This window comes from Zootermopsis nevadensis, unplaced genomic scaffold (genome assembly GCF_977971745.1).
Source record: "Zootermopsis nevadensis isolate Lab colony 2312 unplaced genomic scaffold, Znev_1.0 Znev_ptg000027l, whole genome shotgun sequence".
Lineage (NCBI taxonomy): Eukaryota > Metazoa > Arthropoda > Insecta > Blattodea > Termopsidae > Zootermopsis > Zootermopsis nevadensis.
Window position 1 is genome coordinate 6,436,181 of NW_028259159.1, and position 14,506 is coordinate 6,450,686.

Sequence of the window (14,506 nt, forward strand, 5' to 3'; positions counted from 1 at the left end):
AAAACACTACACCTCACCATTACGAAAATCAGCTGGTTAACCCTTTGAAGCCGAAGATCGTCTGAATATTATTTATGAATTCAGCCCGTACCGCGAAGAAAACACTTCACTTAACCATTACAAGTCGAATCAGGCGGTACCACATAAGATTTAACAAAAGAACATCCCGGTCAAAGCCTTAAATACGCCACCCTTTCGGAGGAAATTCGCTGGACGCATAGACATTTTCCCTTAGGTCAAATAACGAAGAGTTTCGTGCACTGTACTGACACCAGACAGCTTTCGAACGGAAAGAGTGTTTATGCTGCACACCCACGGAAAAGAATAAATATTGATAACAGAAATATGTACTTTTTGGTGTATCTCGGTTCCAAAGGTCATGAAATAATTCATCGGATATTAGGAAACCGACATTTTATACGAGCCCAACGAGGAACTTGACAATGATCTGCGTCTCAGTGGTACTACAGCTTCCCTCAGAATCTGACACTCAAGCATTTGGTCAGTAAATTGCTGTATAGTCTGGCAGACAATGACAGACGTTTCGGAGGTACTCTCCATTATCAGGAAGTTGAGACTCATCGGTATGAGGTTAGACCCTGATAACGGAGGCAGCTAGTGTCTGAAACGTCGGTAATTGTCTACCTGACTACAAGGCCCAACATCCGAGAAGACAACCATCTTTTACCCGTGGCTTCTAAAACCTGAAATGCACCCTACCTAACACTGGTTGTTTGGCAACGCGTGCCATTGTACAGTACCTGGCCTATTGTGCACTTCAAAGGCCCAGGTACTATGGAGGAGTCTCAACGTCGGCCATACTTGAGACTATGCCTCGCGTGGCGTCACGTATTGTCTGTATCCCTTAGAGGGCCTTATACCTGCGGAAATGGCACATCTAGTATAATACTTACTACTTTGCTATAAATCGCAATTAATTCTTCATGCTATGGAAACTGAAAGAGGTGTGGAGGTAATTGTATTGACAATTGAATAAAAATTTTCTTGGATATTATCCATCGTCTAGTAAATATAAAACGTAAAACGACGTTTCGGAGATGGGACTCTCCGGAGATAGGGATTAGCTCTATCTAGTGGGCCCAACTGTGTAGGAACCTGAAGACGGAGATAGAGTCCCATCTCCGAAACGTCGTTTTACGTTTTATATTTACTAGACGATGGATAATATCCAAGAAAATTTTTATTCAATTGACTCTTCACCATCGTCAAGAAGTTTTAGATTTGATATAATTGTATTGACGTCTTCTGTAGATGGATTTTCGTCATGTCCCGGCCGATTTGTCTCCGGAAAAGGAGCTCTTGTACTCATTGAATGTGAGGCAGGACGGGTTCTGGAGCATTTGCGGAAATTAAGATCCTTGCCTCTGCGGGGATTGGAAACCCGGCCATCCTGCCAACAGTTAGCTATCCCATATAATTCTACAGTCCCGTTTGCTGATAAAGTTGAACGCAAATGTCACTTCCCGGCTTCCGGCAGGTACTGATAAAATTAAGGCAAGTGGTTTTTGTCATTTTCGTGTAGCATTTCATCACTCGTATCGGGAATACCTTGATGAGCTTGGCGGCGAGTCATACGTTTGTAGCTGATAGCCTGGAAGTGAGAGTTTCGTTCAACTTTATCAGCAGACGGACTGTATTATGATTTCGGCACAAAGTGTCATGCAAGAAGTTGCTGGTATCAACCTTTCTGTGAATGAATTTGTACAATTATTCCGGTTTTACTTGTTCTCTGCGAGGGCAGACTGTAAAACGTACGTCCTCATACCCTCAGAATCATGAGTTCTTCCTGCAAACCTTTGTGGCACCGTGAATCAGTTGTGGGTCAGAAACTGCTATATCTAGCCACTCCTACACACGCACGTGAGTGGTATAATTCTAGTAGATATTATCTGCATAGCCTACTGAACTCCCACTCACTGGATGCATGGCCGTTGTCCTTGTTCCACGATCAGAAGAGCCTCGCGTCCTATCCGATGAACTGACCTTCACCCATCCTGAGGTATGCGCTACTGGACTGTTAAGTCTGTCTCAAATTCATACGTGAGTACAGGTAACCTTTCGCATGTCACCATCTACGATGATCGTCAAGCGGTGACACTTTATGTTTATATACTTGTCTTGTGGTCTAGCGGTTAGAACGCTGGCCTTGTAATCCTGGGGTCTCGGGTTCGATTCCCGGCGGTGCCCGAATTTATAACTTGTGTTGGGCAAGGCCGTGGTCTAGGCAACACGGAGTTTTCCTCCGTGGCATCCCAACAATTACTCCATTCACACACAGAAGAAGGCAATGGCAAACCACTTCTGGATCATCTGCCAAGAACGTATATGAACAGGTCCCAGTCCGAGAAAAGGATGGAAGGATCCTGTTCATATGGACCTGTCATCAGACAGAACACTAAATAAATAATAAAATTTGGGAGGTACCCGATTCGAATCTGGGTCTGGGAACCGGCAACCCGAGTTTTTCCCTGATATTCCCAATCTGTCTGGAATTATTGTTTATTGAAATATACCACGGTTGACTCTTTTATGCGAACATAATGCATTTAGAGACCGCCTCATCTTTGTATGTAAAATAATTTCCCACCGTCACTTATAGTGAATGCCACGATCGGTTTTTATCAAAATTCGTATCTTCCTCTGTCTTTTGGACGCTGTGTAATTTGTTCAATTACCCCATTAAAATATAATGGGATCTATTTGTACCGCCTGCTTTAACAATCAGCAACTGCGCATTTTGTGTACGGAGCGTATGGTGAAGTGTTTTCTTTGCGGTACGGACTGAATTCCTAAATATCATTTAGACGAGCTTCGGGGCCTCAAATTTTGTTACATAATCCCTGATTAAATTGTAAGTTTTGTGTAACTTTACCTGATGATGACGTAGGGAACTGTCGACTTGGCGCGTATTTCCACATCCCTCCGCATGACTTTAACATTCTTTCTCTAACAGTGGTGAGTTCTGTGCGGAATATTTTCTTAAAGAGTAGTTAAAGACTGCAGAATTCCACTCGCTGCAGCGGGATCTAACTAAGCAGATAAAGTGTTTAACATTCCAGCCATGTTATTCGGACATTAACTTCACTATTATACGGGTAGGGCTAGTGGAGTGTGATTTCTTCATGTCTAGACCGGCTCTGGAGCCTACGAAATTTCTTAACCCTCTGAAGCCGACGCCCGTCTAAATAATATTCAAGTATTCAGTCCGTAACGCAACGAAAACAACACTTAACCTTTACAAAGATCACCTGGTTAATGCTGTTTAAAGAAATAATTAAAGTTTACAGTGAGAATCATATGGAACCCACAAATACAAAATGAAGAGTTATTGACTGTTGATGTTGGTGGTACAAAAGAACTACCACTACGCTTTAGAGGGTTAATGAGTACCAGGTTGGCTGTGTCCCTGGGGGTAAAGCTAACCACTCATTTGCATGTAGTCCTGAGGTTAACGGATGTAGTTATTCCCCAACTTCATCATAACGATGCTTAATTAAGCTCTGGGCATATTTCGCCTTTATGAAGAGACAATATTTTGGGGACAACCTGTAGGGAATGACTTTCAGAAGCATACTGTACAGGCAGCTGAGGACAAAGAGGCCCTTTATTGTGGAAGGAAGCGAATTCCGGACAATTTCAAGGGTCTCTTCTGAATAAATCACTGGATGAACGCCACTACGGCGTCTGTAAACCCGAAGAGATTACAGACAGTCTTACACATCTTTCCTAACTGACTACAAGCCATTGTACACTGGAATTATCGTAATATTGCCCTTTTCTACGTACTTCTGCGTGGTTTATTTAACCCTTTGAAGCCGAAGATCGTCTGAATATTATTTATGAATTCAGTCCGTACCGCGAAGAAAACACTACACCTCACCATTACGAAAATCAGCTGGTTAACCCTTTGAAGCCGAAGCTCGTCTGAATATTATTTACGAATCCAGACCGTACCGCGAAGAAAACACTTCACTTAACCATTAGAAGTCGAATCAGGCGGTACCACATAAGATTTAACAAAAGAACATCCCGGTCAAAGCCTTAAAGACAATTCCAGTATCTCAATGTTCTGTATCGAATAATGAATTTGAAAGATGTGGAATGAGGCAGTCATGGCCTAGTGTAAAGTATCATTCCGGAATTTGCTTATGGTACTGAGGAAAACTGTGAGAATCATCAATACAACGTTGTCTGAAAGGAGCCACGTAGAGTTTATTACATTCTTGCAAGGTATATCTGGAAGGCCAACTCTTAATCCTTCTGCCACTGACGCATTTGGTTCAGAAGTAGTCTGTCCGTGTGTCTTGATATTTGCACAAATGACTTCACAGCGAGCATGCTGTATCTTGGTCCGATCATACTAACAATATTAACGCTATCACGATAGCTCAGTTTCTTCAGTCCTTTGTTTCATCGTCTGGTTTCGGTTCAGATGCTGTCATCGCCTTCTTCTCTCCACTGAGAGTAAGACGCTCCTTAGTCTGTTCTTGTACTTAGCTCTTCGCGGCTTGAGTTTGAAGTACAACATCGGCTTTGGGCGATGAGCTGCTTTAAATGTTGAAATTTATCCTCGAATTATCCCATAAAGCCGAAATTGTACTTCAAAATGTCTTCTGGAACGCTGCGTCGTGCAGTGTGGCCAGAATTTGAAATTGCGGAGGTACACGCTGCTTCCACCATCAGGGCGATCGTCATACCAGGCAGCACAGCGCAACGACCCAGAAGACAGCCATCTTGAGGCGTCGGGACATTTGATTATATCAGTTCGTCTTTACAGCAGAGCATCTGCTATGGGTGTAGAGATTCAGATAGCTGACTGCTAATTGAAAACAGGTTTTATAGACGAGCCAGCATTTTCTTTTTGAGACGTGAATCGGTAGGAAACCTGTTCCCGTGGCACACAGGCGACACGAAATCCACGGGGTTAATGCCAGTACCTCAGTTCGTTTAAGGACCTCCTGTAACCACGAAGTTGAATCGTTCGAATGCTGTTTCTGACAGTGTAAGCTACGATCAGTCATCGCCCTCTTGATGGAGGCAGTAAGAGCCTCTGAAACGTCGGTAAACATCCAACAGACTACCCGGCGCTACAACCCAGGGTGGGGCGTGCGACGACATTGCTGAGGGTAACATTTAGACCTAAGAATTTAGAAACAGCAGGAATTAGAAAATTACATAATGCGCCTTCTATAATGGCTTCATACTTTGTACACTTCACCTGATATTAAGGTGATGAAATGGTTGGGGCGGGGGGGGAAGGGGGCATGTAACCCACATTGGGGAGATGCCAAACGCACGGGGAAGACGCCGCCTGTGATACCTAAGTGTAGATGGGAGGATAATATTAAAATTTATCGTAGAGACATGAGAGTGGGAGCATGGACTCGACTGACTAGCTGGGGTCCAAGCTTTTGGTGATGCAGGTATGTTTGTTTCCATAACAGAAGGGCGTTTCTTGATCAGATGAATAAATCCCGTTCTGTGTAGTGTCCCTATTGTCTGCTTCTACATTTTTTTTTTTCCGGAAAGCCCCGTCCTCCCCGACGTTATTGCGCCGCGCCTCCTCGAAGGGACATTTATTGTGGGAAAGGTTCCCTCCCTGTATGCAAATACGTTTCGTGATTGGAAAGAAGCATCTGTTGTTTCCTGTACCTGTAATTTTATTGTGTGTGCCCTCGCAATGCAAGAAATGTAATATCTTCTTCTCTCTCTCGTAAGTGCAGAAACCCCCTAAACAAATCTCCAGCCGTCCTATCTAGACAGAATGTACCTCAGAATACAAGAGTTTTTATAAGTTGTATGAGATTTAAGGTTTCCACGGCGATGAGCGTTCGAATTGTGGGTTTTCTCGATCGTGGTTTTCGTCAGTCCGCTCAGACAAATGTCGGAATATTACCACGACCGCTTTCCCCCACCTTCTCTCGAACTTATTATTCATTAATGACATTCTGAGTTCCTGTTTATCGTCGTTAAATAAACCACAAGTAAATAAATACAATTTATTCGGAAAACTTAAGAGAATGAGACCATTCGCTAGACCTAGACATAGATGGGAGGGTGATATTAAAACGGGGGGTTTAATAAATAGAGTGTTAATTGTTTTATCTCTGGAAGGGATAATGGAGAGTTCTTTTAAGCCCAGGAATTAATATTCGTGGCCCATAAAGGCGGTTCATTTCTAGTCGTACTGAGAGACTGTTAACTCCGCCCTGCAGTTAGCATAATACAGCGAGTTCATTTTCCCCAAAACCCTCTTAATGTGAGATGTTTCAGTTTTTTTTTTTCATAGCGGGACAGAAACGCGAGATGTGTGGTGTTGGGCCGGTCTGGGGGCCCGACCCCTTTTGCTGTCAGTTGGTTATTCATCATCTAGCATTTGTCTCACCATTTTTTTGTAGTACGCTACTAATCCCGAAGTCTTTCTGTGATGGCTTCCGGTCGTGTAGTAACGGAGATCGACTTCGCTCCCGGATACACGCTCATTTTTATTTAAAGAACATTCTTCTGTCAGTACGTTCCCATAGTAACGTGTCATTAATTCTGTTGTTTAAAAATAAACTGATAGCTGGCGGGACACATTTATTTAAATAATTTTGACATTACAGATCAAAAGTGTAGAGATTTGTTTGTAAGACAGATATATTGTGTGCAGATGATAAAAGTTGTTCTATTTAAGAGTCGCGTTTGGGATTTGGCTGGCAGTGCAGTTCGCATGGGCGAGATGTGAAATGCCCAAAGGAAGTGACCAATTTGAAGCCCTAGGCATGGATGGGGGGGGGGGGATAATATTAAAATATGCCTTAAGATTAGGAGGGAGGGTGTGTATTGGATTCATCTGTCTCACGATATGATCCCCCAGCAACAGATTCTTGAGAGTACCGTAATGGACCTATGAAATACTATACGTTTCTTGATCAGCTGAGCTAATGTTGCCTTGGATTAGTCATAACCCCTCACAAGTCTTGTGAGTGACCGCGCGAAAGTTTCATGTTCTTCGAGGAAAATACGTTGTTGTCCCCGGTGAGCCACGACCGATTATATTTGTGGAAATAGTTGAATAATAGAAATTATCGCGTTCCGCATACAGTGATGTCATTTCTGGCATCTCTGTAGGATGTCACAGACGGGAATAACTACCGACCGCTCTGTGGTGTAGCCTAGCATTTTAATAACTATGCATCCTCGTAGTGCAGAAGCGACGTAACGCAGAAGTTTTTTTTTTTTTGGGTGGGGGTGGTGGAAACTCTAACCGTATGGGTGCTTATCCTCTGCTTCTACGTTACAGATGTCAGTAAACACGGAAACAAAGCTGCGATCTCTGTAAATGCACTCGTTAATCGGATACGTAGTTTCTGAACGTTATGCACTCTATTACCACTGCACTATGGTTAATTTAGTGGTAATGTGTGTTCGGAAGGGTACCTATTTCGAGTCTCGGTTGTCTTATTGTTCATTTTGAAAGCGTAGAACAACGGAAAATAAAAATATATCACATGTTCATGGCATAGAAAAGGAAGTTCACAGAGTAAGAAGTTAAATTTAAGAGACCAGGTTAAATATAAGTTTCAACATATTCAGGCTAACGTGTAGTTGCCAATGGTGACCCTGTGTTGTGGATTCAGATATAACTGAATGGCGCCCACACTCGTGACTGCCATCTTGAGCTCACATAAGTACACACACACAGTGTGTGTACCTTGGGTTATCAGGTGTTTAGAGTAGGCGGTATCCTTATTACAGGAAGTTTGGTTGGTATGAGACCTGTATAGACCCATTTTCGTTTCGTTCCAGAATATAATCCCGAAGGTCGCTTTTTCGCCATGTTTTTACAGTCTGGTACAAAATTCGTGTCCTCTTCGCAGATGTCGAGAAAGAAAGCTAAACTTTATTATTATTATTATTATTATTATGAGAAATAAAATGTTCAAGTTGTTAATTTCCTTTTCAAGAAGGCAAAAATTGCTTAATCGGTAATGTCAGACTTCCAAAAATTGTTTTTTATACAGAGTTTTATAATACCACAGTTAACTGTGTAGTGAAAAACCCTGTTTCTGTAAGTGTTTGAAGTGGTCACAGTGTAATCGGGGCTGAATGCACAGTTCAGAGTTAAATACTGAGTCTAGACGCACATCAACTGTTCAATTGTGCTGGAGTCACACACACAAGCCCACGTGATTAATGATACCAGGCATTTAGTTTGGAAAGCCAACATTCCCATCTGGATCGCGTTCTCCAGAAGAGACCCACAGAGTTGAATAGCCACTCAGGCCTTACATCTCTGGCATAGGAGCCGACGAACACATGCGTTCGCTGACTCACAATATTTGATATTGGCAAGGGACGGCCAAGGGCCTGTGCGAGGTTGCGTAAATGTCGGCGTTTGGCGTGGTCGGATCTGAATAATCAGTTCCGTTCTCGGAAGGGGCGTCGGAAGTATTTCTCGCAATCGCTTTCAGGATAGTTCCACTGCCCAGTGCTTATCCCACAACGCGAAATCAACTTGTGTTTGATTTTTTGATTGCGTATTTTGAATTGGAAAATTGTTGCGTCGGGTATTAGGTCGCCTCGCGTGTCCTCTTACTTGTTCCGAATGCTGGTCACCTCCCTAACAAGTCTGATACATCACCTCTAAGCCAGTCTGCTGCCCTGCACGACTGAACTTTTCGTGGACTGTCTCGCCAGGGTGTCTCCACACTTTCAGAAGTAAAACTTCCAGCCAAATGATCAGTGTGTGAATCTGAGAACGCATTTCTAAATTTACGACTGATAATCGATTTTAACGTCTTTCCAGCGAAATATCTGCATGGTACAGGGCCTTTGAACATATCTCACTTGTCCAGCCTGTCCTAAGCAATTCGCCGTTTTTATGAAATGTGAAGGTTTGCCATTGTACTTAAAAGGGTCCCTTCTGATCGTCACTGAATAAGTTGACAACCACCAATATCTGTTAGATGTATCAGTATTGTTCTCCCACTTACAGCAAAGGCCACTTTTGAACGGTTCCGGATCAAAAATCCACGCTCATTTCTCATTTGTTTCTACTTGTAGACTCACAGTTGTATAAAATGTGTTTATACCCTTCAATTGTTTTCAAAAATTTCGCTAAGCGAACCTTGTACACCCCTGAGCGCGGGCGCGCGGTCTGTATGGCTCGTGTCAAGTGGTTGCCTTCATCCCCAGATTCACCCTCGGTTTCATTACCAGAGCACGTGGGTGTGAGGATCTGGCACGTGTCTTGCTGCTGGAGAGTGCCAGTCGGACATGACCAGGCTGGCAGACTCTCGGCGTGATACTGGTCTGTGGTTATACAGGGTGTTCCTTCAACTTGTGATGTTTCCTCATCTGTGCAAGGGGTATTTTTTTTTATTGAATATGTACTAAACTATATTCATACAAACTTGATATTTGCCCATGTCTCAAGGAAGTTTAACCCAGCCTCCACGTTCAGACTACATTTTCAGAGATAATTTTAAAATCATTCTTCCCCTACCTGCGTTTTACGACCGATGTTTTTGCAAAAAAGCTGACTGTTTCTGGGTTACTGCGCCATGTAATGTGGTAGAAGTTTACAAACGTTTCAGAGGTTCTTCCTGCTTCCATCATCAGGGCAGTTATTGAGGCAGAAAGCACCTCTGAAACGTCGGCAAACTGCTACCAGACTGTACGTCGCTACTACCCAGAAGACAGCCGTGAGAACTCTAAACCCTTCGCAGTGTCAAATTTGTTCACTTTGAAGTTAGAAGAATTAGTTATAAAGAGAATATTTGCTTTCCGTGTTCCTTTCTTTTTTCCTGCTTTCTCGGAGATTGACGGGTTTTTAAAATAACGATCCCTGTTTAATTTGGTTTATATAACTGTTAAGGAACGCAAAGCAGTGCTTGGTCTTCCTCATTTCTCCGTATTTCTTGCGACGTGATGTACTGTCGCAGAAAATGTTTTTTTCGATTTCGCCGTGCTCCTCCGGCAACTTCTCCGACAGCGCAGTGTTGCATGTAATCGTACCCACAGGCGCGCTTCAAAATTTTTGTGTTTATTTGAATGTTACATCGTGATATTTGAAGAAAAAAAAATTGTGCTGTTGTCTGGTATCGAACCATCATCCATCTGTTGTTGACGGACATGAGTATACAACGAAATAATTTCCCGTTTCAGTTTTAACGGGCATTTTTTTCTACGGGTTATATTATAACGTAATTACAAATCTCGGGTTCGATTCCCGGCGGTGCCCGAATTTATAACTTGTGTTGGGCAAGGCCGTGGTCTAGGCAACACGGAGTTTTCCTCCGGGGGCTTCCCCGGTTTCTCCGTGGCATCCCAACAATTACTCCATTCACACACAGAAGAAGGCAATGGCAAACCACTTCTGGATCATCTGCCAAGAACGTATAAGAACAGGTCCCAGTCCGAGAAAAGGATGGAAGGATCCTGTTCATATGGACCTGTCGTCAGACAGAACACTAAATAAAATAAAAAAAATTACAAATCCTGACCAATGTGAGCAGGTTTCGCTACCAGTGGTGGCAAACCTTCCTGATTCTGTTGTCGTGTGTTGATTGTAGAGGTAATTAATTCTGTTTTATGAACACCGCCTCGGGGAAGTGTTCGTATGAAAACTTGCTGAGCGCGCCTCGTTCTTACGACTGTAATTTCTCAATCCTGTTTTGGAGTGTTAACTACGCGAATGACAAAGCTGAGTTCCCGTTTCTGGACCCTCCCTGGTTATCAATTTTAACGCTTGTAAGTGATATAACCTGTCGGGCGAGGCACCTTATGGGCCGCTCCAGTTAGATAATTGCTGTCTGGGTGTGACTCACAGAATGTTTTGGCTCCACCCTCACACAAACATCTGGTCGTAATTCATTTGCAGGTAGGCGGATTACACCGTTTTGTTACCAACATCTTCAAGTAACACGATAATCAATTACCCGTTTACCATCCTACACCATCGCATCCGATTTTATTGAAAACTCTTTTTTAATATTCTTTTCCGTTCTTTGCCCGAATCTCCGAAGCAGCGTCTTAACCTTCAATATAAAGTTTTCTTTCCGTGAACTCAACTGAATTTTTTTGGACAATTGAAGAACAGCTCGTACGCGATGTTAAGTACACGTCTTATTAACATCTACAACTTTTATCGGAAATGTTTTCTGATATTTAACGTGGAACTAAACGGCAAACTGAAATGTGTGAATCTTCGCTTTGTGAACTGTGAACTGCTGATTGCAGCCGTCGGAAGAAGTTCCAAGTTTAATGAAAGCGAGGAATTTGTTGAGACTTGAAAGAAGACACTGTGCCGGGGTGTCGGGAGAGGCAGAAAAGTCCCCGTCAGCCTTAACATCTGGCATAGGCCGCAATGACTCAGTCTTACTAGCCAACTTGTAGCTGATGGCGCCAAGGTCCCGATTACTCAGCGTAAAAGATAATTATGAATATGACAACACTGTACGTATCAGACCCCGTAACCTGGGGTACCCAGCAACTTTCTTGTTGTCAGTGTCTTCTTACGAAAGAATGGACATCTGACGAAGGATTGCAGTTAGAATATTACATTTGAATTTATATCGATTATACACCTGAAGATGGTTCATTGAAAACCGAAACATGTCGTGAAAAAGATGATGCTCTAATTGTAAATCGAACATTTCGATAGAACGAGCATCATTTTAATATATTTTAATATATTAAATATTAAATATTAATTGTAGTAATAATATTTTAATATTTAATAAAACATTTTATTGTGATTAGACGGTTAATATTAAACAATTATAATCATCACAATATGACGCAACATTATCATCTTACGAAAGAATGTTAACAACATTTGGCTTTACTTACGTAGTTTGTCTTGATATTCATTTATTTATTTAGAAAAATTTTATTATTCTATTTGTATCGATGTAAACCAGAATGAAATTCGCTTGAGAACTTCGCCCATCAGACACATGAAAAATGTCTCTTGCCAGGAGGCACAAATCCAACGTCAGGACTAATTTTATATGGACAGATCGCGTAATCACATTATTGTAGCGCACTTGCTCAGACAGACAGTTGTCAGAAAGGGACAATGAAGCTATAACAGCTGATTATTTATTCTGACATTTGATACCGTTCAGTTAGTCACGTTGTCTGTTGCTTGGAGCCCAGGAAGTGGTCTTTCCTGTTATTGAAACTCGGTCATTTTCGTTGCAGATTTACGTTCAGCGAATCAAACCGTGCGCGTTCTGAGAAAAGTTTGGGCTCGTTTTAACGATTTTGGGGGCCCACCGCCTTCTTTAATATCGACAACTCTACATTTTTCGCACAGAATATATTTTTTTGTATTTCACGTGATTCTCAGAATGAACATTTACAATTTCCTTTAAAATATGAACCAGTTGATATTTGTAGTATCGAAGTGTTGTGTTTTCTTTGAGGTACGGGCTGGATGTTTAAATAAAATTACGATGAATTTACGCTTCAGAGTGTTAAATGAGCTGCTGTGATTGAGAGTTTTTGGCATCATATACCCGAGCAGTGGGACGGGTTTGCAGAATTTATTTTAATTTATTTAGTGTTCTGTCTGACGACAGGTCCATATGAACAGGATCCTGCCATCCTTTTCTCGGACTGGGACCTGTTCATATACGTTCTTGGCAGATGATCCAGAAGTGGTTTGCCATTGCCTTCTTCTGTGTGTGAATGGGATGCCACGGAGAAACCGGGGAAGCCCCCGGAGGAAAACTCGGTGTTGCCTAGACCACGGCCTTGCCCAACACAAGTTATAAATTCGGGCACCGCCGGGAATCGAACCCGAGACCCCAGGATTACAAGGCCAGCGTTCTAACCGCTAGACCACCGTGGCGGTGTTTGCAGAATACGCCACAGAAATGCTTGGTCCATGTGGCGTGATAAACGTTCAGACAAGGGGAACGAAGAAATGTTGTAATGTTCAGATACATTAGAAGTATAATTTCTGAATTACGGCTTGCGAAATGTCAGTATTTTCGTTGAAACCCTGTAATCCTCCTGTTGAACATTGTTCGTGAAACAGTCTGTGTCATTGTTGCTTCTACTCTCGAATCTTCATCTGAGAAACGTGAAAGTTTCCTCGGCGTTTTATTAACGAAACGTAAACGGAAATAATTAATTTGAAATGCTGTTACAAGTACATCCGTTGATGAATGTAACTTGTAATAGTGTAGTGATTAAACTTAGGTAGCGATCCATTGGATAAATTATTCTGTTTTTCTTAACGTCAAACAACACGAAGGCTTTTCAACAATGACTCCTCCTTTCAGTCTGTCGGACATATTCATTTATCACGTGATGTGTTAAGTATAATTGATGACACGTTATGGAGATTAGCCAGGCAGTTTGAGGGCAAACATGGCGCGGTTTGAGTAAGTGAGCAGCTTGTTTTGGTTTGTTCCTTTCTATAATGCATTAGTTACACATCGCCGGAAGACAAACTGACGTGACTTTTATGAATGATGTCTGAGCAAGTAATCTGCTTGAAATAGAATGTTTTCTTTATTGACAAGCTCTCTAAGTAAGGGTGTGGTTCTAGAAAGGGTGGAGATATCAAAATCAATTTATCTAATTTTCTGTCGATCAGAAATCAGTTTCTAAGTTCTCTTGAAATTACAGTGGTTATTCTATGTACCACCAGCTTTAACAGTCACTAACCCTGAATTTTTTGTAAAGTGTTTCGTGTTATTCTCACCCCTCAGCGCTCAAAAACACTGAGGTTGCAGCCCTGGGCCGCCGTGTCTCGGCTCCAACCCTGGTGTTACTTGGCGTTTTTTTACGTGGTGGCCTTTGGGGTTGTCGTATCATGTAACATTTTGGTTGTTTGCAATAGTTTCGGAGGAGCATAGTGCTTCCATCTTCAGGGCCGATGGAGACCCATTCAAAATACCACATGACGCACCAACCAAGATGACACACATTCAGTTAAAACCTAAAATCTTGCAAATGTAAAGAAATTGCGTTTATGCCTTTTGTATAATGCTGATCTCGAAAAAAATCCCAACTTGTTGTAGATTAATGAGCTATGCGTTCATAGTAGGCATTATGATGACAGAAAAATCTACAAATATACCTATAAATCAATAAATGCATTACATCGAAATATATAATAGTTTTAAAATGATAAAAACGACGATATAAACCTGAAGATGATGTCATAAAACATCGAAACATGTCGTGCAATTAATAATAAGCGCCATAATAAATGTAACATCATACTACGATAAAAGCGCCATAATATAACATAATATAACTTATTGTAATATTTTATACTACAGATGTTATAGTGTTATATAAAATTTTAACAACAACATTTTAAATACGTTTGTGTATTGACTGTGATAATAAATATATATTTGGTTTCAACACAAACATGACGCATTTAAGCTACAAATAAGAAAGAACTTGTAGAAAAGGGGCCAGACAGTACACCGAGGGTGGGTGGAACTGTATGAAATTACATCGCAGGTTCCCT

General features: G+C 41.8%; 1 protein-coding gene across 2 annotated transcripts in view; it reads left to right on the top strand.

Annotated features, from left to right (window-relative positions):
* mew (multiple edematous wings) overlaps positions 1 to 14,506 on the top strand; it is a 46,819-nt gene that overhangs the window by 6,543 nt on the left and 25,770 nt on the right. The window lies entirely within an intron of this gene.